We start from the raw sequence: 25,671 nt of genomic DNA on the forward strand, positions 1-25,671 counted from the left end.
CAAACCACGGCCCTTTTCTCTGGCAAACAATACTCAACTGCCCCTCTTCTGGATGGCAAAATGCAGGACGCACTTTGTACTACGAAAACAGCCCGACTTGGCACTGATGCCACCTTGGGTCTGGGAACCATCCTGCGTATCGTGCATTTTAAGGAGCCAGCTGGAAAGTGCCAGCCATAGGCCCCCAAACAAAATCTACGGCCCTTTTCACATGCAAACAAAACTCAGCTGCACAGCATGTGGATGGCAGATTGCAGGAGCCACTTTGCACCATCAAACCAGCCCGACTTGGCACTGGTGACACCTTGGATCTGGGAACCATCCTGCCTATCGTGGATTTTCAGGGGCCAGCTGGCCACTCTCAGCCATAGGCCCCCAAACACAAACCACGGCCCTTTACTCTGGTAAACAAAACTCAACTGCCCCTCTTCTGGATGGCAAATTGCAGGACGCACTTGGTACTAAAAAAGCAGCCCGACTTGGCACTGGTGCCACCTTTGGTCTGGTCACCATCCTGCGTATCGTGCATTTTAAGGAGCCAGCTGGAAAGTGCCAGCCATATGCCCCCAAACAAAATCTACGGCCCTTTTCACATGCAAACAAAACTCAGCTGCCCGGCATGTGGATGGCATATGGCAGGAGCCACTTTGCAGCATCAAACCAGCCCGACTTGGCACTGGTGACAACTTGGATCTGGGAACCATCCTGCCTATCGTGGATTTTCAGGGGCCAGCTGGCCACTCTCATCCATAGGCCCCCAAACACAAACCACGGCCCTTTACCCTGGTAAACAAAACTCAACTGTCCCTCTTCTGGATGGCAAATTGCAGGACGCACTTGGTACTATCAAACCAGCCCGACTTGGCACTGGTGCCACCTTGGGTCTGGGAACCATCCTGCGTATCGTGGATTTTCAAAAGCCAGCCGGCCACTGCCAGCCACAGGCCCCCAAACACAAACAACGGCGCTTTTCCCTGGAAAACAAAACTCGCCTGCCAACTTTTTGATGGCAGATTGCAGGAGCCACTTGGTTCTATCAAACCAGCCCAACTTGGCACTGGTGCCACCTTTGGTCTGGTCACCATCCCGCGTATCGTGCATTTTAAGGAGCCAGCTGGAAAGTGCCAGCCATAGGCCCCCAAACAAAATCTACGGCCCTTTTCACATGCAAACAAAACTCAGCTGCCCAGCATGTGGATGGCTGATTGCAGGAGACACTTTGTACTATCAAACCAGCCCAACTTGGCATTGGTGCCTCCATGGGTCTGGTAACCATCCTGCCTATCGTAGCTTTTCAGGAGCCAGCCGGTCACTCCCAGCCATAGGCCCCCAGACACAAACCTCGGCCCGTTTCCCTTGCAAACAAAAGTAAGCTACCCCGCTTCTGGATGGCAGATTGCAGGAGACACTTGGTACTATCAAACCAGCCCGACTTGGCACTGGTGCCACCTTGGCTCTGGGATCCATCCTGCGTAAAGTAGATTATAAGGCGTCTGGCGGCCACTCCCAGCCACAGGCCCCCAAACACAAACAACGGCGCTTTTCCCTGGAAAACAAAACTCGCCTGCCAACTTTTTGATGGCAGATTGCAGGAGCCACTTGGTACTATCAAACCAGCCCAACTTGGCACTGGTGCCACCATGGGTCTGGTAACCATCCTGCCTATCGTAGCTTTTCAGGAGCCAGCCGGTCACTCCCAGCCATAGGCCCCAAGACACAAACCTCGGCCTGTTTCCCTGGCAAACACAAGTAAGCTGCCCCGCTTCTGGATGGCAGATTGCAGGAGCCACTTTGCACCATCAAACCAGCCCGACTTGGCGCTGGTGCCACCTTGGCTCTGGGAACCATCCTGCCTATCGTGGATTTTCAGGGGCCAGCCGGCCATTCTGAGCTATATGCCCCCAAACATAAACCATGGCCCTTTTCTCTGGCAAACAAAACTGAACTGCCCCGCTTCTGGATGGCAGATTGCAGGAGCCACTTGGTACTATCAAACCAGCCCAACTTGGCACTGGTGCCACCACTGGTCTGGGAACCATCCTGCCTATCGTGGCTTTTTAAGGAGCCAGCCGGCCACTCCCAGCCATATACCCCCATACACAAACCACGGACCTTTTCTCTTGCAAACAAAAATCCGCTGCCCCGCGTCTGGATGGCAGATTGCAGGAGCCACTTTGCACCATCAAACCAGCTTGACTTGGCACTGGTGTCACCTTGGATCTGGGAACGATCCTGCCTATCGTGGATTTTCAGGGGCCAGCCAGCCACTCTCAGCCATAGGCCCCCAAACACAAACCACGGCCGTTTACTCGGGCAAACAAAACTCAGCTGCCTACCTTCTGGGTGGAAGATTGCAGGGCCAATTCGTACTATCAAACCAGCCCAACTTGGCACGGGTGCCACCTTGGGTCTGGTAACCATCCTGCGTATTGTGGATTGTCAGGACCCAGCCGACCACTCTCGGCCACAGACCCCAATCAAAAACAACAGCCCGTTCCAATGGCAAAAAAAACTCAGCTGCCCCGCTTCTGGATGTCAGATTGCAGGACGCACTTGGTACTATCAAACCAGCCCGACTTGGCACTGGTGCCACCTTGGGTCTGGGAACCATCCTGCGTATCGTGGATTTTCAAAAGTCAGCCGGCCACTGCCAGCCACAGGCCCCCAAACACAAACAACGGCGCTTTTCCCTGGAAAACAAAACTCGCCTGCCAACTTTTTGATGGCAGATTGCAGGAGCCACTTGGTACTATCAAACCAGCCCAACTTGGCACTGGTGCCACCATGGGTCTGGTCACCATCCTGCCTATCGTAGCTTTTCAGGAGCCAGCCGGTCACTCCCTGCCATAGGCCCCCAGACACAAACCTCGGCCTGTTTCCCTGGCAAACAAAAGTATGCTACCCCGCTTCTGGATGGCAGATTGCAGGAACCACTTGGTACTATCAAACCAGCCTACCATGGCAATGGTGCCACCTCTGTTCCGGGAACCATCCTGCGTATCGTGGATTCTAATTAGCCAGCCGGCCACTCCCAGCCACAGGCCACCAAACAAAAACAACGGCGCTTTTCCCTGGAAAACAAAACTCGCCTGCCAACATTTTGATGGCAGATTGCAGGAGCCACTTGGTACTATCAAACCAGCCCAACTTGGCACTGGTGCCACCATGGGTCTGGTAACCGTCCTGCCTATCGTAGCTTTTCAGGAGCCAGCCGGTCACTCCCAGCCATAGGCCCCCAGACACAAACCTCGGCCCGTTTCCCTGGCAAACAAAATTAAGCTGCCCCGCTTCTGGATGGCAGATTGCAGGAGCTCTTTAGTACTATCAAACCAGCCCGACTTGGCACTGGTGCCACCTCTGGTCTGGGAACCATCCTGCCTCTCGTGGATTTCCAGGGGCCAGCCGGCCATTCTCAGCCATAGGCCCCCAAACACAAACCACGGCCCTTTTCTCTGGCAAACAATACTCAACTGCCCCTCTTCTGGATGGCAAAATGCAGGACGCACTTGGTACTACGAAAACAGCCCGACTTGGCACTGATGCCACCTTGGGTCTGGGAACCATCCTGCGTATCGTGCATTTTAAGGAGCCAGCTGGATAGTGCCAGCCATAGGCCCCCAAACAAAATCTACGGCCCTTTTCACATGCAAACAAAACTCAGCTGCACAGCATGTGGATGGCAGATTGCAGGAGCCACTTTGCACCATCAAACCAGCCCGACTTGGCACTGGTGACACCTTGGATCTGGGAACCATCCTGCCTATCGTGGATTTTCAGGGGCCAGCTGGCCACTCTCAGCCATAGGCCCCCAAACACAAACCACGGCCCTTTACTCTGGTAAACAAAACTCAACTGCCCCTCTTCTGGATGGCAAATTGCAGGACGCACTTGGTACTAAAAAAGCAGCCCGACTTGGCACTGGTGCCACCTTTGGTCTGGTCACCATCCCGCGTATCGTGCATTTTAAGGAGCCAGCTGGAAAGTGCCAGCCATATGCCCCCAAACAAAATCTACGGCCCTTTTCACATGCAAACAAAACTCAGCTGCCCGGCATGTGGATGGCATATGGCAGGAGCCACTTTGCAGCATCAAAGCAGCCCGACTTGGCACTGGTGACAACTTGGATCTGGGAACCATCCTGCCTATCGTGGATTTTCAGGGGCCAGCTGGCCACTCTCATCCATAGGCCCCCAAACACAAACCACGGCCCTTTACCCTGGTAAACAAAACTCAACTGTCCCTCTTCTGGATGGCAAATTGCAGGACGCACTTGGTACTATCAAACCAGCCCGACTTGGCACTGGTGCCACCTTGGGTCTGGGAACCATCCTGCGTATCGTGGATTTTCAAAAGCCAGCCGGCCACTGCCAGCCACAGGCCCCCAAACACAAACAACGGCGCTTTTCCCTGGAAAACAAATCTCGCCTGCCAACTTTTTGATGGCAGATTGCAGGAGCCACTTGGTTCTATCAAACCAGCCCAACTTGGCACTGGTGCCACCTTTGGTCTGGTCACCATCCCGCGTATCGTGCATTTTAAGGAGCCAGCTGGAAAGTGCCAGCCATAGGCCCCCAAACAAAATCTACGGCCCTTTTCACATGCAAACAAAACTCAGCTGCCCAGCATGTGGATGGCAGATTGCAGGAGACACTTTGTACTATCAAACCAGCCCAACTTGGCATTGGTGCCTCCATGGGTCTGGTAACCATCCTGCCTATCGTAGCTTTTCAGGAGCCAGCCGGTCACTCCCAGCAATAGGCCCCCAGACACAAACCTCGGCCCGTTTCCCTGGCAAACAAAAGTAAGCTACCCCGCTTCTGGATGGCAGATTGCAGGAGACACTTGGTACTATCAAACCAGCCCGACTTGGCACTGGTGCCACCTTGGCTCTGGGATCCATCCTGCGTAAAGTAGATTATAAGGCGTCTGGCGGCCACTCCCAGCCACAGGCCCCCAAACACAAACAACGGCGCTTTTCCCTGGAAAACAAAACTCGCCTGCCAACTTTTTGATGTCAGATTGCAGGAGCCACTTGGTACTATCAAACCAGCCCGACTTGGCACTGGTGCCACCTTGGGTCTGGGAACCATCCTGCGTATCGTAGATTTTCAAAAGCCAGCCGGCCACTGCCAGCCACAGGCCCCCAAACACAAACAACGGCGCTTTTCCCTGGAAAACAAAACTCGCCTGCCAACTTTTTGATGGCAGATTGCAGGAGCCACTTGGTACTATCAAACCAGCCCAACTTGGCACTGGTGCCACCATGGGTCTGGTCACCATCCTGCCTATCGTAGCTTTTCAGGAGCCAGCCGGTCACTCCCTGCCATAGGCCCCCAGACACAAACCTCGGCCTGTTTCCCTGGCAAACAAAAGTATGCTACCCCGCTTCTGGATGGCAGATTGCAGGAACCACTTGGTACTATCAAACCAGCCTACCATGGCAATGGTGCCACCTCTGTTCTGGGAACCATCCTGCGTATCGTGGATTCTAATTAGCCAGCCGGCCACTCCCAGCCACAGGCCACCAAACAAAAACAACGGCGCTTTTCCCTGGAAAACAAAACTCGCCTGCCAACATTTTGATGGCAGATTGCAGGAGCCACTTGGTACTATCAAACCAGCCCAACTTGGCACTGGTGCCACCATGGGTCTGGTAACCGTCCTGCCTATCGTAGCTTTTCAGGAGCCAGCCGGTCACTCCCAGCCATAGGCCCCCAGACACAAACCTCGGCCCGTTTCCCTGGCAAACAAAATTAAGCTGCCCCGCTTCTGGATGGCAGATTGCAGGAGCTCTTTAGTACTATCAAACCAGCCCGACTTGGCACTGGTGCCACCTCTGGTCTGGGAACCATCCTGCCTCTCGTGGATTTCCAGGGGCCAGCCGGCCATTCTCAGCCATAGGCCCCCAAACACAAACCACGGCCCTTTTCTCTGGCAAACAATACTCAACTGCCCCTCTTCTGGATGGCAAAATGCAGGACGCACTTGGTACTACGAAAACAGCCCGACTTGGCACTGATGCCACCTTGGGTCTGGGAACCATCCTGCGTATCGTGCATTTTAAGGAGCCAGCTGGAAAGTGCCAGCCATAGGCCCCCAAACAAAATCTACGGCCCTTTTCACATGCAAACAAAACTCAGCTGCACAGCATGTGGATGGCAGATTGCAGGAGCCACTTTGCACCATCAAACCAGCCCGACTTGGCACTGGTGACACCTTGGATCTGGGAACCATCCTGCCTATCGTGGATTTTCAGGGGCCAGCTGGCCACTCTCAGCCATAGGCCCCCAAACACAAACCACGGCCCTTTACTCTGGTAAACAAAACTCAACTGCCCCTCTTCTGGATGGCAAATTGCAGGACGCACTTGGTACTAAAAAAGCAGCCCGACTTGGCACTGGTGCCACCTTTGGTCTGGTCACCATCCTGCGTATCGTGCATTTTAAGGAGCCAGCTGGAAAGTGCCAGCCATATGCCCCCAAACAAAATCTACGGCCCTTTTCACATGCAAACAAAACTCAGCTGCCCGGCATGTGGATGGCATATGGCAGGAGCCACTTTGCAGCATCAAACCAGCCCGACTTGGCACTGGTGACAACTTGGATCTGGGAACCATCCTGCCTATCGTGGATTTTCAGGGGCCAGCTGGCCACTCTCATCCATAGGCCCCCAAACACAAACCACGGCCCTTTACCCTGGTAAACAAAACTCAACTGTCCCTCTTCTGGATGGCAAATTGCAGGACGCACTTGGTACTATCAAACCAGCCCGACTTGGCACTGGTGCCACCTTGGGTCTGGGAACCATCCTGCGTATCGTGGATTTTCAAAAGCCAGCCGGCCACTGCCAGCCACAGGCCCCCAAACACAAACAACGGCGCTTTTCCCTGGAAAACAAAACTCGCCTGCCAACTTTTTGATGGCAGATTGCAGGAGCCACTTGGTTCTATCAAACCAGCCCAACTTGGCACTGGTGCCACCTTTGGTCTGGTCACCATCCCGCGTATCGTGCATTTTAAGGAGCCAGCTGGAAAGTGCCAGCCATAGGCCCCCAAACAAAATCTACGGCCCTTTTCACATGCAAACAAAACTCAGCTGCCCAGCATGTGGATGGCAGATTGCAGGAGACACTTTGTACTATCAAACCAGCCCAACTTGGCATTGGTGCCTCCATGGGTCTGGTCACCATCCTGCCTCTCGTAGCTTTTCAGGAGCCAGCCGGTCACTCCCAGCCATAGGCCCCCAGACACAAACCTCGGCCCGTTTCCCTTGCAAACAAAAGTAAGCTACCCCGCTTCTGGATGGCAGATTGCAGGAGACACTTGGTACTATCAAACCAGCCCGACTTGGCACTGGTGCCACCTTGGCTCTGGGATCCATCCTGCGTAAAGTAGATTATAAGGCGTCTGGCGGCCACTGCCAGCCACAGGCCCCCAAACACAAACAACGGCGCTTTTCCCTGGAAAACAAAACTCGCCTGCCAACTTTTTGATGGCAGATTGCAGGAGCCACTTGGTACTATCAAACCAGCCCAACTTGGCACTGGTGCCACCATGGGTCTGGTAACCATCCTGCCTATCGTAGCTTTTCAGGAGCCAGCCGGTCACTCCCAGCCATAGGCCCCAAGACATAAACCTCGGCCCGTTTCCCTGGCAAACACAAGTAAGCTGCCCCGCTTCTGGATGGCAGATTGCAGGAGCCACTTTGCACCATCAAACCAGCCCGACTTGGCGCTGGTGCCACCTTGGCTCTGGGAACCATCCTGCCTATCGTGGATTTTCAGGGGCCAGCCGGCCACTCTCAGCCATATGCCCCCAAACATGAACCATGGCCCTTTTCTCTGGCAAACAAAACTGAACTGCCCCTCTTCTGGATGACAAATTGCAGGACGCACTTGGTACTACCAAACCAGCCCGACTTGGCACTGATGCCACCTTGGGTCTGGGAACCATCCTGCGTATCGAGCTTTTTAAGGAGCCAGCCGGCCACTCCCAGCCATATACCCCCATACACAAACCACGGACCTTTTCTCTTGCAAACAAAAATCCGCTGCCCCGCGTCTGGATGGCAGATTGCAGGAGCCACTTGGTACTATCAAACCAGCCCGACTTGGCACTGGTGTCACCTTGGATCTGGGAACGATCCTGCCTATCGTGGATTTTCAGGGGCCAGCCGGCCACTCTCAGCCATAGGCCCCCAAACACAAACCACGGCCGTTTACTCTGGCAAACAAAACTCAGCTGCCTACCTTCTGGGTGGAAGATTGCAGGGCCAATTCGTACTATCAAACCAGCCCAACTTGGCACGGGTGCCACCTTGGGTCTGGGAACCATCCTGCGTATTGTGGATTGTCAGGACCCAGCCGACCACTCTCGGCCACAGACCCCAATCAAAAACAACAGCCCGTTTCAATGGCAAAAAAAACTCAGCTGCCCCGCTTCTGGATGTCAGATTGCAGGACGCACTTGGTACTATCAAACCAGCCCGACTTGGCACTGGTGCCACCTTGGGTCTGGGAACCATCCTGCGTATCGTGGATTTTCAAAAGTCAGCCGGCCACTGCCAGCCACAGGCCCCCAAAGACAAACAACGGCGCTTTTCCCTGGAAAACAAAACTCGCCTGCCAACTTTTTGATGGCAGATTGCAGGAGCCACTTGGTACTATCAAACCAGCCCAACTTGGCACTGGTGCCACCATGGGTCTGGTCACCATCCTGCCTATCGTAGCTTTTCAGGAGCCAGCCGGTCACTCCCTGCCATAGGCCCCCAGACACAAACCTCGGCCTGTTTCCCTGGCAAACAAAAGTATGCTACCCCGCTTCTGGATGGCAGATTGCAGGAACCACTTGGTACTATCAAACCAGCCTACCATGGCAATGGTGCCACCTCTGTTCTGGGAACCATCCTGCGTATCGTGGATTCTAATTAGCCAGCCGGCCACTCCCAGCCACAGGCCACCAAACAAAAACAACGGCGCTTTTCCCTGGAAAACAAAACTCGCCTGCCAACATTTTGATGGCAGATTGCAGGAGCCACTTGGTACTATCAAACCAGCCCAACTTGGCACTGGTGCCACCATGGGTCTGGTAACCGTCCTGCCTATCGTAGCTTTTCAGGAGCCAGCCGGTCACTCCCAGCCATAGGCCCCCAGACACAAACCTCGGCCCGTTTCCCTGGCAAACAAAATTAAGCTGCCCCGCTTCTGGATGGCAGATTGCAGGAGCTCTTTAGTACTATCAAACCAGCCCGACTTGGCACTGGTGCCACCTCTGGTCTGGGAACCATCCTGCCTCTCGTGGATTTCCAGGGGCCAGCCGGCCATTCTCAGCCATAGGCCCCCAAACACAAACCACGGCCCTTTTCTCTGGCAAACAATACTCAACTGCCCCTCTTCTGGATGGCAAAATGCAGGACGCACTTGGTACTACGAAAACAGCCCGACTTGGCACTGATGCCACCTTGGGTCTGGGAACCATCCTGCGTATCGTGCATTTTAAGGAGCCAGCTGGAAAGTGCCAGCCATAGGCCCCCAAACAAAATCTACGGCCCTTTTCACATGCAAACAAAACTCAGCTGCACAGCATGTGGATGGCAGATTGCAGGAGCCACTTTGCACCATCAAACCAGCCCGACTTGGCACTGGTGACACCTTGGATCTGGGAACCATCCTGCCTATCGTGGATTTTCAGGGGCCAGCTGGCCACTCTCAGCCATAGGCCCCCAAACACAAACCACGGCCCTTTACTCTGGTAAACAAAACTCAACTGCCCCTCTTCTGGATGGCAAATTGCAGGACGCACTTGGTACTAAAAAAGCAGCCCGACTTGGCACTGGTGCCACCTTTGGTCTGGTCACCATCCTGCGTATCGTGCATTTTAAGGAGCCAGCTGGAAAGTGCCAGCCATATGCCCCCAAACAAAATCTACGGCCCTTTTCACATGCAAACAAAACTCAGCTGCCCGGCATGTGGATGGCATATGGCAGGAGCCACTTTGCAGCATCAAACCAGCCCGACTTGGCACTGGTGACAACTTGGATCTGGGAACCATCCTGCCTATCGTGGATTTTCAGGGGCCAGCTGGCCACTCTCATCCATAGGCCCCCAAACACAAACCACGGCCCTTTACCCGGGTAAACAAAACTCAACTGTCCCTCTTCTGGATGGCAAATTGCAGGACGCACTTGGTACTATCAAACCAGCCCGACTTGGCACTGGTGCCACCTTGGTCTGGGAACCATCCTGCGTATCGTGGATTTTCAAAAGCCAGCCGGCCACTGCCAGCCACAGGCCCCCAAACACAAACAACGGCGCTTTTCCCTGGAAAACAAAACTCGCCTGCCAACTTTTTGATGGCAGATTGCAGGAGCCACTTGGTTCTATCAAACCAGCCCAACTTGGCACTGGTGCCACCTTTGGTCTGGTCACCATCCCGCGTATCGTGCATTTTAAGGAGCCAGCTGGAAAGTGCCAGCCATAGGCCCCCAAACAAAATCTACGGCCCTTTTCACATGCAAACAAAACTCAGCTGCCCAGCATGTGGATGGCAGATTGCAGGAGACACTTTGTACTATCAAACCAGCCCAACTTGGCATTGGTGCCTCCATGGGTCTGGTAACCATCCTGCCTATCGTAGCTTTTCAGGAGCCAGCCGGTCACTCCCAGCCATAGGCCCCCAGACACAAACCTCGGCCCGTTTCCCTTGCAAACAAAAGTAAGCTACCCCGCTTCTGGATGGCAGATTGCAGGAGACACTTGGTACTATCAAACCAGCCCGACTTGGCACTGGTGCCACCTTGGCTCTGGGATCCATCCTGCGTAAAGTAGATTATAAGGCGTCTGGCGGCCACTCCCAGCCACAGGCCCCCAAACACAAACAACGGCGCTTTTCCCTGGAAAACAAAACTCGCCTGCCAACTTTTTGATGGCAGATTGCAGGAGCCACTTGGTACTATCAAACCAGCCCGACTTGGCACTGGTGCCACCTTGGGTCTGGGAACCATCCTGCGTATCGTAGATTTTCAAAAGCCAGCCGGCCACTCCCAGCCACAGGCCCCCAAACACAAACAACGGCGCTTTTCCCTGGAAAACAAAACTCGCCTGCCAACTTTTTGATGGCAGATTGCAGGAGCCACTTGGTACTATCAAACCAGCCCAACTTGGCACTGGTGCCACCATGGGTCTGGTCACCATCCTGCCTATCGTAGCTTTTCAGGAGCCAGCCGGTCACTCCCTGCCATAGGCCCCCAGACACAAACCTCGGCCTGTTTCCCTGGCAAACAAAAGTATGCTACCCCGCTTCTGGATGGCAGATTGCAGGAACCACTTGGTACTATCAAACCAGCCTACCATGGCAATGGTGCCACCTCTGTTCTGGGAACCATCCTGCGTATCGTGGATTCTAATTAGCCAGCCGGCCACTCCCAGCCACAGGCCACCAAACAAAAACAACGGCGCTTTTCCCTGGAAAACAAAACTCGCCTGCCAACATTTTGATGGCAGATTGCAGGAGCCACTTGGTACTATCAAACCAGCCCAACTTGGCACTGGTGCCACCATGGGTCTGGTAACCGTCCTGCCTATCGTAGCTTTTCAGGAGCCAGCCGGTCACTCCCAGCCATAGGCCCCCAGACACAAACCTCGGCCCGTTTCCCTGGCAAACAAAATTAAGCTGCCCCGCTTCTGGATGGCAGATTGCAGGAGCTCTTTAGTACTATCAAACCAGCCCGACTTGGCACTGGTGCCACCTCTGGTCTGGGAACCATCCTGCCTATCGTGGATTTTCAGGGGCCAGCTGGCCACTCTCAGCCATAGGCCCCCAAACACAAACCACGGCCCTTTACTCTGGTAAACAAAACTCAACTGCCCCTCTTCTGGATGGCAAATTGCAGGACGCACTTGGTACTAAAAAAGCAGCCCGACTTGGCACTGGTGCCACCTTTGGTCTGGTCACCATCCTGCGTATCGTGCATTTTAAGGAGCCAGCTGGAAAGTGCCAGCCATATGCCCCCAAACAAAATCTACGTCCCTTTTCACATGCAAACAAAACTCAGCTGCCCGGCATGTGGATGGCATATGGCAGGAGCCACTTTGCAGCATCAAACAGGCCGACTTGGCACTGGTGACAACTTGGATCTGGGAACCATCCTGCCTATCGTGGATTTTCAGGGGCCAGCTGGCCACTCTCATCCATAGGCCCCCAAACACAAACCACGGCCCTTTACCCTGGTAAACAAAACTCAACTGTCCCTCTTCTGGATGGCAAATTGCAGGACGCACTTGGTACTATCAAACCAGCCCGACTTGGCACTGGTGCCACCTTGGGTCTGGGAACCATCCTGCGTATCGTGGATTTTCAAAAGCCAGCCGGCCACTGCCAGCCACAGGCCCCCAAACACAAACAACGGCGCTTTTCCCTGGAAAACAAAACTCGCCTGCCAACTTTTTGATGGCAGATTGCAGGAGCCACTTGGTTCTATCAAACCAGCCCAACTTGGCACTGGTGCCACCTTTGGTCTGGTCACCATCCCGCGTATCGTGCATTTTAAGGAGCCAGCTGGAAAGTGCCAGCCATAGGCCCCCAAACAAAATCTACGGCCCTTTTCACATGCAAACAAAACTCAGCTGCCCAGCATGTGGATGGCAGATTGCAGGAGACACTTTGTACTATCAAACCAGCCCAACTTGGCATTGGTGCCTCCATGGGTCTGGTAACCATCCTGCCTATCGTAGCTTTTCAGGAGCCAGCCGGTCACTCCCAGCCATAGGCCCCCAGACACAAACCTCGGCCCGTTTCCCTTGCAAACAAAAGTAAGCTACCCCGCTTCTGGATGGCAGATTGCAGGAGATACTTGGTACTATCAAACCAGCCCGACTTGGCACTGGTGCCACCTTGGCTCTGGGATCCATCCTGCGTAAAGTAGATTATAAGGCGTCTGGCGGCCACTCCCAGCCACAGGCCCCCAAACACAAACAACGGCGCTTTTCCCTGGAAAACAAAACTCGCCTGCCAACTTTTTGATGGCAGATTGCAGGAGCCACTTGGTACTATCAAACCAGCCCGACTTGGCACTGGTGCCACCTTGGGTCTGGGAACCATCCTGCGTATCGTAGATTTTCAAAAGCCAGCCGGCCACTGCCAGCCACAGGCCCCCAAACACAAACAACCGCGCTTTTCCCTGGAAAACAAAACTCGCCTGCCAACATTTTGATGGCAGATTGCAGGAGCCACTTGGTACTATCAAACCAGCCCAACTTGGCACTGGTGCCACCATGGGTCTGGTCACCATCCTGCCTATCGTAGCTTTTCAGGAGCCAGCCGGTCACTCCCTGCCATAGGCCCCCAGACACAAACCTCGGCCTGTTTCCCTGGCAAACAAAAGTATGCTACCCCGCTTCTGGATGGCAGATTGCAGGAACCACTTGGTACTATCAAACCAGCCTACCATGGCAATGGTGCCACCTCTGTTCTGGGAACCATCCTGCGTATCGTGGATTCTAATTAGCCAGCCGGCCACTCCCAGCCACAGGCCACCAAACAAAAACAACGGCGCTTTTCCCTGGAAAACAAAACTCGCCTGCCAACATTTTGATGGCAGATTGCAGGAGCCACTTGGTACTATCAAACCAGCCCAACTTGGCACTGGTGCCACCATGGGTCTGGTAACCGTCCTGCCTATCGTAGCTTTTCAGGAGCCAGCCGGTCACTCCCAGCCATAGGCCCCCAGACACAAACCTCGGCCCGTTTCCCTGGCAAACAAAATTAAGCTGCCCCGCTTCTGGATGGCAGATTGCAGGAGCTCTTTAGTACTATCAAACCAGCCCGACTTGGCACTGGTGCCACCTCTGGTCTGGGAACCATCCTGCCTCTCGTGGATTTCCAGGGGCCAGCCGGCCATTCTCAGCCATAGGCCCCCAAACACAAACCACGGCCCTTTTCTCTGGCAAACAATACTCAACTGCCCCTCTTCTGGATGGCAAAATGCAGGACGCACTTGGTACTACGAAAACAGCCCGACTTGGCACTGATGCCACCTTGGGTCTGGGAACCATCCTGCGTATCGTGTATTTTAAGGAGCCAGCTGGAAAGTGCCAGCCATAGGCCCCCAAACAAAATCTACGGCCCTTTTCACATGCAAACAAAACTCAGCTGCACAGCATGTGGATGGCAGATTGCAGGAGCCACTTTGCACCATCAAACCAGCCCGACTTGGCACTGGTGACACCTTGGATCTGGGAACCATCCTGCCTATCGTGGATTTTCAGGGGCCAGCTGGCCACTCTCAGCCATAGGCCCCCAAACACAAACCACGGCCCTTTACTCTGGTAAACAAAACTCAACTGCCCCTCTTCTGGATGGCAAATTGCAGGACGCACTTGGTACTAAAAAAGCAGCCCGACTTGGCACTGGTGCCACCTTTGGTCTGGTCACCATCCTGCGTATCGTGCATTTTAAGGAGCCAGCTGGAAAGTGCCAGCCATATGCCCCCAAACAAAATCTACGTCCCTTTTCACATGCAAACAAAACTCAGCTGCCCGGCATGTGGATGGCATATGGCAGGAGCCACTTTGCAGCATCAAACCAGCCCGACTTGGCACTGGTGACAACTTGGATCTGGGAACCATCCTGCCTATCGTGGATTTTCAGGGGCCAGCTGGCCACTCTCATCCATAGGCCCCCAAACACAAACCACGGCCCTTTACCCTGGTAAACAAAACTCAACTGTCCCTCTTCTGGATGGCAAATTGCAGGACGCACTTGGTACTATCAAACCAGCCCGACTTGGCACTGGTGCCACCTTGGGTCTGGGAACCATCCTGCGTATCGTGGATTTTCAAAAGCCAGCCGGCCACTGCCAGCCACAGGCCCCCAAACACAAACAACGGCGCTTTTCCCTGGAAAACAAAACTCGCCTGCCAACTTTTTGATGGCAGATTGCAGGAGCCACTTGGTTCTATCAAACCAGCCCAACTTGGCACTGGTGCCACCTTTGGTCTGGTCACCATCCCGCGTATCGTGCATTTTAAGGAGCCAGCTGGAAAGTGCCAGCCATAGGCCCCCAAACAAAATCTACGGCCCTTTTCACATGCAAACAAAACTCAGCTGCCCAGCATGTGGATGGCAGATTGCAGGAGACACTTTGTACTATCAAACCAGCCCAACTTGGCATTGGTGCCTCCATGGGTCTGGTAACCATCCTGCCTATCGTAGCTTTTCAGGAGCCAGCCGGTCACTCCCAGCCATAGGCCCCAAGACATAAACCTCGGCCCGTTTCCCTGGCAAACACAAGTAAGCTGCCCCGCTTCTGGATGGCAGATTGCAGGAGCCACTTTGCACCATCAAACCAGCCCGACTTGGCGCTGGTGCCACCTTGGCTCTGGGAACCATCCTGCCTATCGTGGATTTTCAGGGGCCAGCCGGCCACTCTCAGCCATATGCCCCCAAACATAAACCATGGCCCTTTTCTCTGGCAAACAAAACTGAACTGCCCCTCTTCTGGATGACAAATTGCAGGACGCACTTGGTACTACCAAACCAGCCCGACTTGGCACTGATTCCACCTTGGGTCTGGGAACCATCCTGCGTATCGAGCTTTTTAAGGAGCCAGCCGGCCACTCCCAGCCATATACCCCCATACACAAACCACGGACCTTTTCTCTTGCAAACAAAAATCCGCTGCCCCGCGTCTGGATGGCAGATTGCAGGAGCCACTTGGTACTATCAAACCAGCCCGACTTGGCACTGGTGCCACCTTGGATCTGGGAACCATCCTGCCTATCGTGGATTTTCAGGGGCCAGCCGGCCACTCTCAGCCATAGGCCCCCAAACACAAACCACGGCCCTGTACTCTGGGAAACAAAACTCAGCTGCCCACCTTCTGGGTGGAAGATTGCAGGAGCCAATTCGTACTATCAAACCAGCCCGACTTGGCACTGGTGCCACCTTGGGTCTGGGAACCATCCTGCGTATTGTGGATTGTCAGGACCCAGCCGACCACTCTCGGCCACAGACCCCAATCAAAAACAACAGCCCGTTTCAAGGGCAAAAAAAACTCAGCTGCCCCACTTCTGGATGTCAGATTGCAGGACGCAATTGGTAATATCATATCAGCCCGACTTGGCACTGGTGCCACCTTGGGTCTGGGAACCATCCTGCGTATCGTGGATTTTCAGGAGCCAGCCGGCCACTGCCAGCCACAGGCCCCCAAACAAAAACAACGGCGCTTTTCCCTGGAAAACAAAAGTAAGCTGCTCCGCTTCTGGATGGCAGATTGCAGGAACCACTTGGTCCTATCAAACCAGCCCGACTTGGCACTGGTGCCACCTTGGGTGTGGGAACCATCCTGCGTATCCTGGGTTCAAAGGAGCCAGCCGGCCACTCCCAACCACAGGCCCCCAAACACAAACAAAGGCGCTTTTCCCTGGAAAATAAAACTCGCCTGCCAACTTTTTGATGGCTGATTGCAGGAGCCACTTGGTACTATCAAACCAGCCCAGCTTGGCACTGGTGCCACCATGGGCCTGGTCACCATCCTGCCTATCGTAGCTTTTCAGGATCCAGTCGGTCACTCCCAGCCATAGGCCCCCAGACACAAACCTCGGCCTGTTTCCCTGGCAAACAAAAGTAAGATACCCCGCTTCTGGATGGCAGATTGCAGGAACCAAATGGTACTATCAAACCAGCCCGACTTGGCACTGGTGCCACCTCTGGTCTGGGAACCATCCTGCGTATCGTGGATTCTAATTAGCCAGCCGGCCACTCCCAGCCACAGGCCACCAAACACAAACAACGGCGCTTTTCCCTGGAAAACAAAACTCGCCTGCCAACATTTTGATGTCAGATTGCAGGAGTCACTTGGTACTATCAAACCAGCCCAACTTGGCACTGGTGCCACCATGGGTCTGGTCACCATCCTGCCTATCGTAGCTTTTCAGGAGCCAGCCGGTCACTCCCAGCCATAGGCCCCCAGACACAAACCTCGGCCCGTTTCCCTGGCAAACAAAATTAAGCTGCCCCGCTTCTGGATGGCAGATTGCAGGAGCTCTTTAGTACTATCAAACCAGCCCAACTTGGCACGGGTGCCACCTCTGGTCTGGGAACCATCCTGCGTATTGTGGATTGTCAGGACCCAGCCGACCACTCTCGGCCACAGACCCCAATCAAAAACAACAGCCCGTTTCAATGGCAAAAAAAACTCAGCTGCCCCGCTTCTGGATGTCAGATTGCAGGACGCACTTGGTACTATCAAACCAGCCCGACTTGGCACTGGTGCCACCTTGGGTCTGGGAACCATCCTGCGTATCGTGGATTTTAATTAGCCAGCCGGCCACTGCCAGCCACAGGCCCCCAAACACAAACAACGGCGCTTTTCCCTGGAAAACAAAACTCGCCTGCCAACTTTTTGATGGCAGATTGCAGGAGCCACTTGGTACTATCAAACCAGCCCAACTTGGCACTGGTGCCACCTTGGGTCTGGTCACCATCCTGCCTATCGTAGCTTTTCAGGAGCCAGCTGGTCACTCCCTGCCATAGGCCCCCAGACACAAACCTCGGCCTGTTTCCCTGGCAAACAAAAGTATTCTACCCCGCTTCTGGATGGCAGATTGCAGGAACCACTTGGTACTATCAAACCAGCCTACCATGGCAATGGTGCCACCTCTGTTCTGGGAACCATCCTGCGTATCGTGGATTCTAATTAGCCAGCCGGCCACTCCCAGCCACAGGCCACCAAACACAAACAACGGCGCTTTTCCCTGGAAAACAAAACTCGCCTGCCAACATTTTGATGGCAGTTTGCAGGAGTCACTTGGTACTATCAAACCAGCCCAACTTGGCACTGGTGCCACCATGGGTCTGGTAACCATCCTGCCTATCGTAGCTTTTCAGGAGCCAGCCGGTCACTCCCAGCCATAGGCCCCCAGACACAAACCTCGGCCCGTTTCCCTGGCAAACAAAATTAAGCTGCCCCGCTTCTGGATGGCAGATTGCAGGAGCTCTTTAGTACTATCAAACCAGCCCGACTTGGCACTGGTGCCACCTCTGGTCTGGGAACCATCCTGCGTATCGTGGATTTCCAGGGGCCAGAAAGCCATTCTCAGCCATAGGCCCCCAAACAAAAACCACGGCCCTTTTCTCTGGCAAACAATACTCAACTGCCCCTCTTCTGGATGGCAAAATGCAGGACGCACTTGGTACTACGAAAACAGCCCGACTTGGCACTGATGCCACCTTTGGTCTGGTCACCATCCTGCGTATCGTGTATTTTAAGGAGCCAGCTGGAAAGTGCCAGCCATATGCCCCCAAACAAAATCTACGGCCCTTTTCACATGCAAACAAAACTCAGCTGCACAGCATGTGGATGGCAGATTGCAGGAGCCACTTTGCACCATCAAACCAGCCCGACTTGGCACTGGTGACACCTTGGATCTGGGAACCATCCTGCCTATCGTGGATTATCAGGGGCCAGCTGGCCACTCTCACCCATAGGCCCCCAAACACAAACCACGGCCCTTTACTCTGGTAAACAAAACTCAACTGTCCCTCTTCTGGATGGCAAATTGCAGGACGCACTTGGTACTATCAAACCAGCCCGACTTGGCACTGATGCCACCTTGGGTCTGGGAACCATCCTGCGTATCGTGGATTTTCAAAAGCCAGCCGGCCACTGCCAGCCACAGGCCCCCAAACACAAACAACGGCGCTTTTCCCTGGAAAACAAAACTCGCCTGCCAACTTTTTGATGGCAGATTGCAGGAGCCACTTGGTTCTATCAAACCAGCCCAACTTGGCACTGGTGCCACCTTTGGTCTGGTCACCATCCCGCGTATCGTGCATTTTAAGGAGCCAGCTGGAACGTGCCAGCCATAGGCCCCCAAACAAAATCTACGGCCCTTTTCACATGCAAACAAAACTCAGCTGCCCAGCATGTGGATGGCAGATTGCAGAAGCCACTTTGTACTATCAAACCAGCCCAACTTGACATTGGTGCCTCCATGGGTCTCGTAACCATCCTGCCTATCGTAGCTTTTCAGGAGCCAGCTGGTCACTCCCAGCCATAGGCCCCCAGACACAAACCTCGGCCTGTTTCCCTTGCAAACAAAAGTAAGCTACCCCGCTTCTGGATGGCAGATTGCAGGAGACACTTGGTACTATCAAACCAGCCCGACTTGGCACTGGTGCCACCTTGGCTCTGGGATCCATCCTGCGTAAAGTAGATTATAAGGCGTCTGGCGGCCACTCCCAGCCACAGGCCCCCAAACACAAACAACGGCGCTTTTCCCTGGAAAACAAAACTCGCCTGCCAACTTTTTGATGGCAGATTGCAGGAGCCACTTGGTACTATCAAACCAGCCCAACTTGGCACTGGTGCCACCATGGGTCTGGTAACCATCCTGCCTATCGTAGCTTTTCAGGAGCCAGCCGGTCACTCGCAGCCATAGGCCCCGAGACACAAACCTCGGCCCGTTTCCCTGGCAAACAAAATTAAGCTGCCCCGCTTCTGGATGGCAGATTGCAGGAGCCACTTTGCACCATCAAACCAGCCCGACTTGGCGCTGGTGCCACCTTGGCTCTGGGAACCATCCTGCCTATCGTGGATTTTCAGGGGCCAGCCGGCCACTCTCAGCCATATGCCCCCAAACATAAACCATGGCCCTTTTCTCTGGCAAACAAAACTGAACTGCCCCTCTTCTGGATGACAAATTGCAGGACGCACTTGGTACTACCAAACCAGCCCGACTTGGCACTGATGCCACCTTGGGTCTGGGAACCATCCTGCGTATCGAGCTTTTTAAGGAGCCAGCCGGCCACTCCAAGCCATATACCCCCATACACAAACCACGGACCTTTTCTCTTGCAAACAAAAATCCGCTGCCCCGCGTCTGGATGGCAGATTGCAGGAGCCACTTGGTACTATCAAACCAGCCCGACTTGGCACTGGTGCCACCTTGGATCTGGGAACCATCCTGCCTATCGTGGATTTTCAGGGGCCAGCCGGCCACTCTCAGCCATAGGCCCCCAAACACAAACCACGGCCCTGTACTCTGGGAAACAAAACTCAGCTGCCCACCTTCTGGGTGGAAGATTGCAGGAGCCAATTCGTACTATCATACCAGCCCGACTTGGCACTGGTGCCACCTTGGGTCTGGGAACCATCCTGCGTATTGTGGATTGTCAGGACCCAGCCGACCACTCTCGGCCACAGACCCCAATCAAAAACAACAGCCCGTTTCAATGGCAAAAAAAACTCAGCTGCCCCACTTCTGGATGTCAGATTGCAGGACGCAATTGGTAATATCAAATCAGCCCGACTTGGCACTGGTGCCACCTCTGGTCTGGGAACCATCCTGCGTATCGTGGATTTTCAGGAGCCAGCCGGCCACTGCCAGCCACAGGCCCCCAAACACAAACAACGGCGCTTTTCCCTGGAAAACAAAAGTAAGCTGCTCCGCTTCTGGATGGCAGATTGCAGGAACCACTTGGTCCTATCAAACCAGCCCGACTTGGCACTGGTGCCACCTTGGGTGTGGGAACCATCCTGCGTATCCTGGGTTCAAAGGAGCCAGCCGGCCACTCCCAGCCACAGGCCCCCAAACACAAACAAAGGCGCTTTTCCCTGGAAAATAAAACTCGCCTGCCAACTTTTTGATGGCTGATTGCAGGAGCCACTTGGTACTATCAAACCAGCCCAACTTGGCACTGGTGCCACCATGGGCCTGGTCACCATCCTGCCTATCGTAGCTTTTCAGGATCCAGTCGGTCACTCCCAGCCATAGGCCCCCAGACACAAACCTCGGCCTGTTTCCCTGGCAAACAAAAGTAAGCTACCCCGCTTCTGGATGGCAGATTGCAGGAACCAAATGGTACTATCAAACCAGCCCGACTTGGCACTGGTGCCACCTCTGGTCTGGGAACCATCCTGCGTATCGTGGATTCTAATTAGCCAGCCGGCCACTCCCAGCCACAGGCCACCAAACACAAACAACGGCGCTTTTCCCTGGAAAACAAAACTCGCCTGCAAACTTTTTCATGGCAGATTGCAGGAGCCCCTTGGTACTATCAAACCAGCCCAACTTGGCACTGGTGCCACCATGGGTCTGGTCACCATCCTGCCTATCGCAGCTTTTCAGGAGCCAGCCGGTCACTCCCAGCCATAGGCCCCCAGATAAAAACCTCGGCCCGTTTCCCTGGCAAAAAAAAGTAAGCTACCTCGCTTCCGGATGGCAGATTGCTGGAGCCACTTTGCACCATCAAACCAGCCCGACTTGGCACTGGTGCCACCTCTGGTCTGGGAACCATCCTGCGTATCGTGGATTCTAAGGAGCCAGCCGGCCACTCCCAGCCACAGACCCCCAAAGAAAATCATCGGCGCTTTTCCCTGGAAAACAAAACTCGCCCGCCAACATTTTGATGGCAGATTGCAGGAGCCACTTGGTGCTATCAAACCAGCCCAACTTGGCACTGGTGCCACCATGGGTCTGGTCACCATCCTGCCTCTCGTAGCTTTTCAGGAGCCAGCCGGTCACTCCCAGCCATAGGCCCCCAGACACAAACCTTGGCCCGTTTCCCTGGCAAACAAAAGTAAGCTGCTCCGCTTCTGGATGGCAGATTGTAGGAACCACTTGTTATTATCAAACCAGCCCGACTTGGCACTGGTGCCACCACTGGTCTGGGAACCATCCTGCGTATCGTGGATTCTAAGGAGCCAGGCGGCCACTCTCAGCCACAGGCCCCCAAACACAAACAAAGGCTCTTTTCCCTGGAAAACAAAACTCGCCTGCCAACATTTTGATGGTAGATTGCAGGAGCCACTTGGTACTATCAAACCAGCCCAACTTGGCACTGGTGCCTCCATGGGTCTGGTCACCATCCTGCCTATCGTAGCTTTTCAGGAGCCAGCCGGTCACTCCCACCCATAGGCGCCCAGACACAAACCTCGGCCCGTTTCCCTGGTAAACAAAAGTAAGCTGCCCCGCTTCTGGATGGCAGATTGCAGGACGCACTTGGTACTATCAAACCAGCCTACCATGGCAATGGTGCCACCTTGGATGTGGGAACCATCCTGCGTATCGTGGATTCTAAGGAGCCAGCCGGCCACTCCCAGCCACAGGCCCCCAAACACAAACAATGGCGCTTTTCCCTGGAAAACAAAACTCGCCTGCCAACTTTTTGATGGCAGATTGCAGGAGCCACTTGGTGCTATCTAATCAGCCCAACTTGGCACTGGTGCCACCATGGGTCTGGAAAATATCCTGCCTATGGTAGCTTTTCAGGAGCCAGCCGGTCACTCCCAGCCATAGGCCCCCAGACACAAATCTCGGCCCGTTTTCCTGGCAAACAAAAGTAAGCTACCCCGCTTCTGGATGGCAGATTGCAGGAGCCACTTTGCACCATCAAACCAGCCCGACTTGGCGCTGGTGCCACCTTGGCTCTGGGAACCATCCTGCCTATCGTGGATTTTCAGGGGCCAGCCGGCCACTCTCAGCCATATGCCCCCAAACATAAACCATGGCCCTTTTCTCTGGCAAACAAAACTGAACTGCCCCTCTTCTGGATGACAAATTGCAGGACGCACTTGGTACTACCAAACCAGCCCGACTTGGCACTGATGCCACCTTGGGTCTGGGAACCATCCTGCGTATCGAGCTTTTTGAGGAGCCAGCCGGCCACTCCCAGCCATATACCCCCATACACAAACCACGGACCTTTTCTCTTGCAAACAAAAATCCGCTGCCCCGCGTCTGGATGGCAGATTGCAGGAGCCACTTGGTACTATCAAACCAGCTTGACTTGGCACTGGTGCCACCTTGGATCTGGGAACCATCCTGCCTATCGTGGATTTTCAGGGGCCAGCCTGCCACTCTCAGTCATAGGCCCCCAAACACAAACCACGGCCCTGTACTCTTGGAAACAAAACTCAGCTGCCCACCTTCTGGGTGGAAGATTGCAGGAGCTCTTTAGTACTATCAAACCAGCCCAACTTGGCACGGATGCCACCTCTGGTCTGGGAACCATCCTGCGTATTGTGGATTGTCAGGACCCAGCCGACCACTCTCGGCCACAGACCCCAATCAAAAACAACAGCCCGCTTCAATGGCAAAAAAAACTCAGCTGCCCCGCTTCTGGATGTCAGATTGCAGGACGCACTTGGTACTATCAAATCAGCCTGACTTGGCACTGGTGCCACCTCTGGTCTGGGAACCATCCTGCGTATCGTGGATTTCCAGGAGCCAGCTGGCCACGGCCAGCCACAGGCCCCCAAACACAAACAACGGCGCTTTTCCCTGGAAAACAAAAGTAAACTGCTCCGCATCTGGATGGCAGATTGCAGGAACCACTTAGTACTACCAAACCAGCCCGACTTGGCACTGGTGCCACCTCAGGTCTGGGAACCATCCTGCGTATCCTGGGTTAAAAGCAGCCAGGCGGCCACTCCAAGCCACAGGGCTCCAAACACAAACAAAGGCGCTTTTCCCTGGAAAACAAAACTCGCCTGCCAACTTTTTGATGGCTGATTGCAGGAGCCACTTGGTACTATCAAACCAGCCCAACTTGGCACTGGTGCCACCATGGGTCTGGTCACCATCCTGCCTATTGTAGCTTTTTAGGAGCCAGCCGGTCACTCCCAGCCATAGGCCCCCAGACACAAACCTCGGCCCGTTTCCCTGGCAAACAAAAGTAAGCTACCCCGCTTCTGGATGGCAGATTGCAGGAACCACTTGGTACTATCAAACCAGCCCGACTTGGCACTGGTGCCACCTCTGGTCTGGGAACCATCCTGCGTATCGTGGATTCTAATTAGCCAGCCAGCCACTCCCAGCCACAGGCCACCAAACACAAACAACGGCGCTTTTCCCTGGAAACAAAACTCGCCTGCCAACTTTTTGATGGCAGATTGCAGGAGCCCCTTGGTACTATCAAACCAGCCCAACTTGGCACTGGTGCCACCATGGGTCTGGTCACCATCCTGCCTATCGCAGCTTTTCAGGAGCCAGCCGGTCACTCCCAGCCATAGGCCCCCAGACACAAATCTCGGCCCGTTTCCCTGGCAAACAAAAGTAAGCTACCCCGCTTCTGGATGGCAGATTGCAGGAGCCACTTTGCACCATCAAACCAGCCCGACTTGGCGCTGGTGCCACCTTGGCTCTGGGAACCATCCTGCCTATCGTGGATTTTCAGGGGCCAGCCGGCCACTCTCAGCCATATGCCCCCAAAGAAAAACCATGGCCCTTTTCTCTGGCAAACAAAACTGAACTGCCCCTCTTCTGGATGACAAATTGCAGGACGCACTTGGTACTATCAAACCAGGCCGACTTGGCACTGATGCCACCTTGGGTCTGGGAACCATCCTGCGTATCGAGCTTTTTGAGGAGCCAGCCGGCCACTCCCAGCCATATACCCCCATACACAAACCACGGACCTTTTCTCTTGCAAACAAAAATCCGCTGCCCCGCGTCTGGATGGCAGATTGCAGGAGCCACTTGGTACTATCAAACCAGCTTGACTTGGCACTGGTGCCACCTTGGATCTGGGAACCATCCTGCCTATCGTGGATTTTCAGGGGCCAGCCGGCCACTCTCAGTCATAGGCCCCCAAACACAAACCACGGCCCTGTACTCTTGGAAACAAAACTCAGCTGCCCACCTTCTGGGTGGAAGATTGCAGGAGCTCTTTAGTACTATCAAACCAGCCCAACTTGGCACGGATGCCACCTCTGGTCTGGGAACCATCCTGCGTATTGTGGATTGTCAGGACCCAGCCGACCACTCTCGGCCACAGACCCCAATCAAAAACAACAGCCCGTTTCAATGGCAAAAAAAACTCAGCTGCCCCGCTTCTGGATGTCAGATTGCAGGACGCACTTGGTACTATCAAATCAGCCTGACTTGGCACTGGTGCCTCCATGGGTCTGGTCACCATCCTGCCTATCGTAGCTTTTCAGGAGCCAGCCGGTCACTCCCAGCCATAGGCGCCCAGACACAAACCTCGGCCCGTTTCCCTGGTAAACAAAAGTAAGCTGCCCCGCTTCTGGATGGCAGATTGCAGGACGCACTTGGTACTATCAAACCAGCCTACCATGGCAATGGTGCCACCTTGGATGTGGGAACCATCCTGCGTATCGTGGATTCTAAGGAGCCAGCCGGCCACTCCAGCCACAGGCCCCCAAACACAAACAACGGCGCTTTTCCCTGGAAAACAAAACTCGCCTGCCAACATTTTGATGGCAGATTGCAGGAGCCACTTGGTACTATCAAACCAGCCCAACTTGGCACTGGTGCCACCATGGGTCTGGTCACCATCCTGCCTATCGTAGCTTTTCAGGAGCCAGCCGGTCACTCCCAGCCATAGGCCCCCAGACACAAACCTCGGCTCGTTTCCCTGGCAAACAAAAGTAAGCTGCCCCGCTTCTGGATGGCAGATTGCAGGAGCAACTTTGCACCATCAAACTAGACCGATTTGGGACTGGTGCCACCTCTGGTCTGGGAACCATCCTGCGTATCGTGGATTCTAAGGAGCCAGCCGGCCACTCCCAGCCACAGGCCCCCAAACACAAACAATGGCGCTTTTCCCTGGAAAACAAAACTCGCCTGCCAACTTTTTGATGGCAGATTGCAGGAGCCACTTGGTGCTATCTAATCAGCCCAACTTGGCACTGGTGCCACCATGGGTCTGGA

Source organism: Melospiza melodia, unplaced genomic scaffold, assembly GCF_035770615.1.
Source record: "Melospiza melodia melodia isolate bMelMel2 unplaced genomic scaffold, bMelMel2.pri scaffold_34, whole genome shotgun sequence".
In the NCBI taxonomy this organism is placed as follows: domain Eukaryota; kingdom Metazoa; phylum Chordata; class Aves; order Passeriformes; family Passerellidae; genus Melospiza; species Melospiza melodia.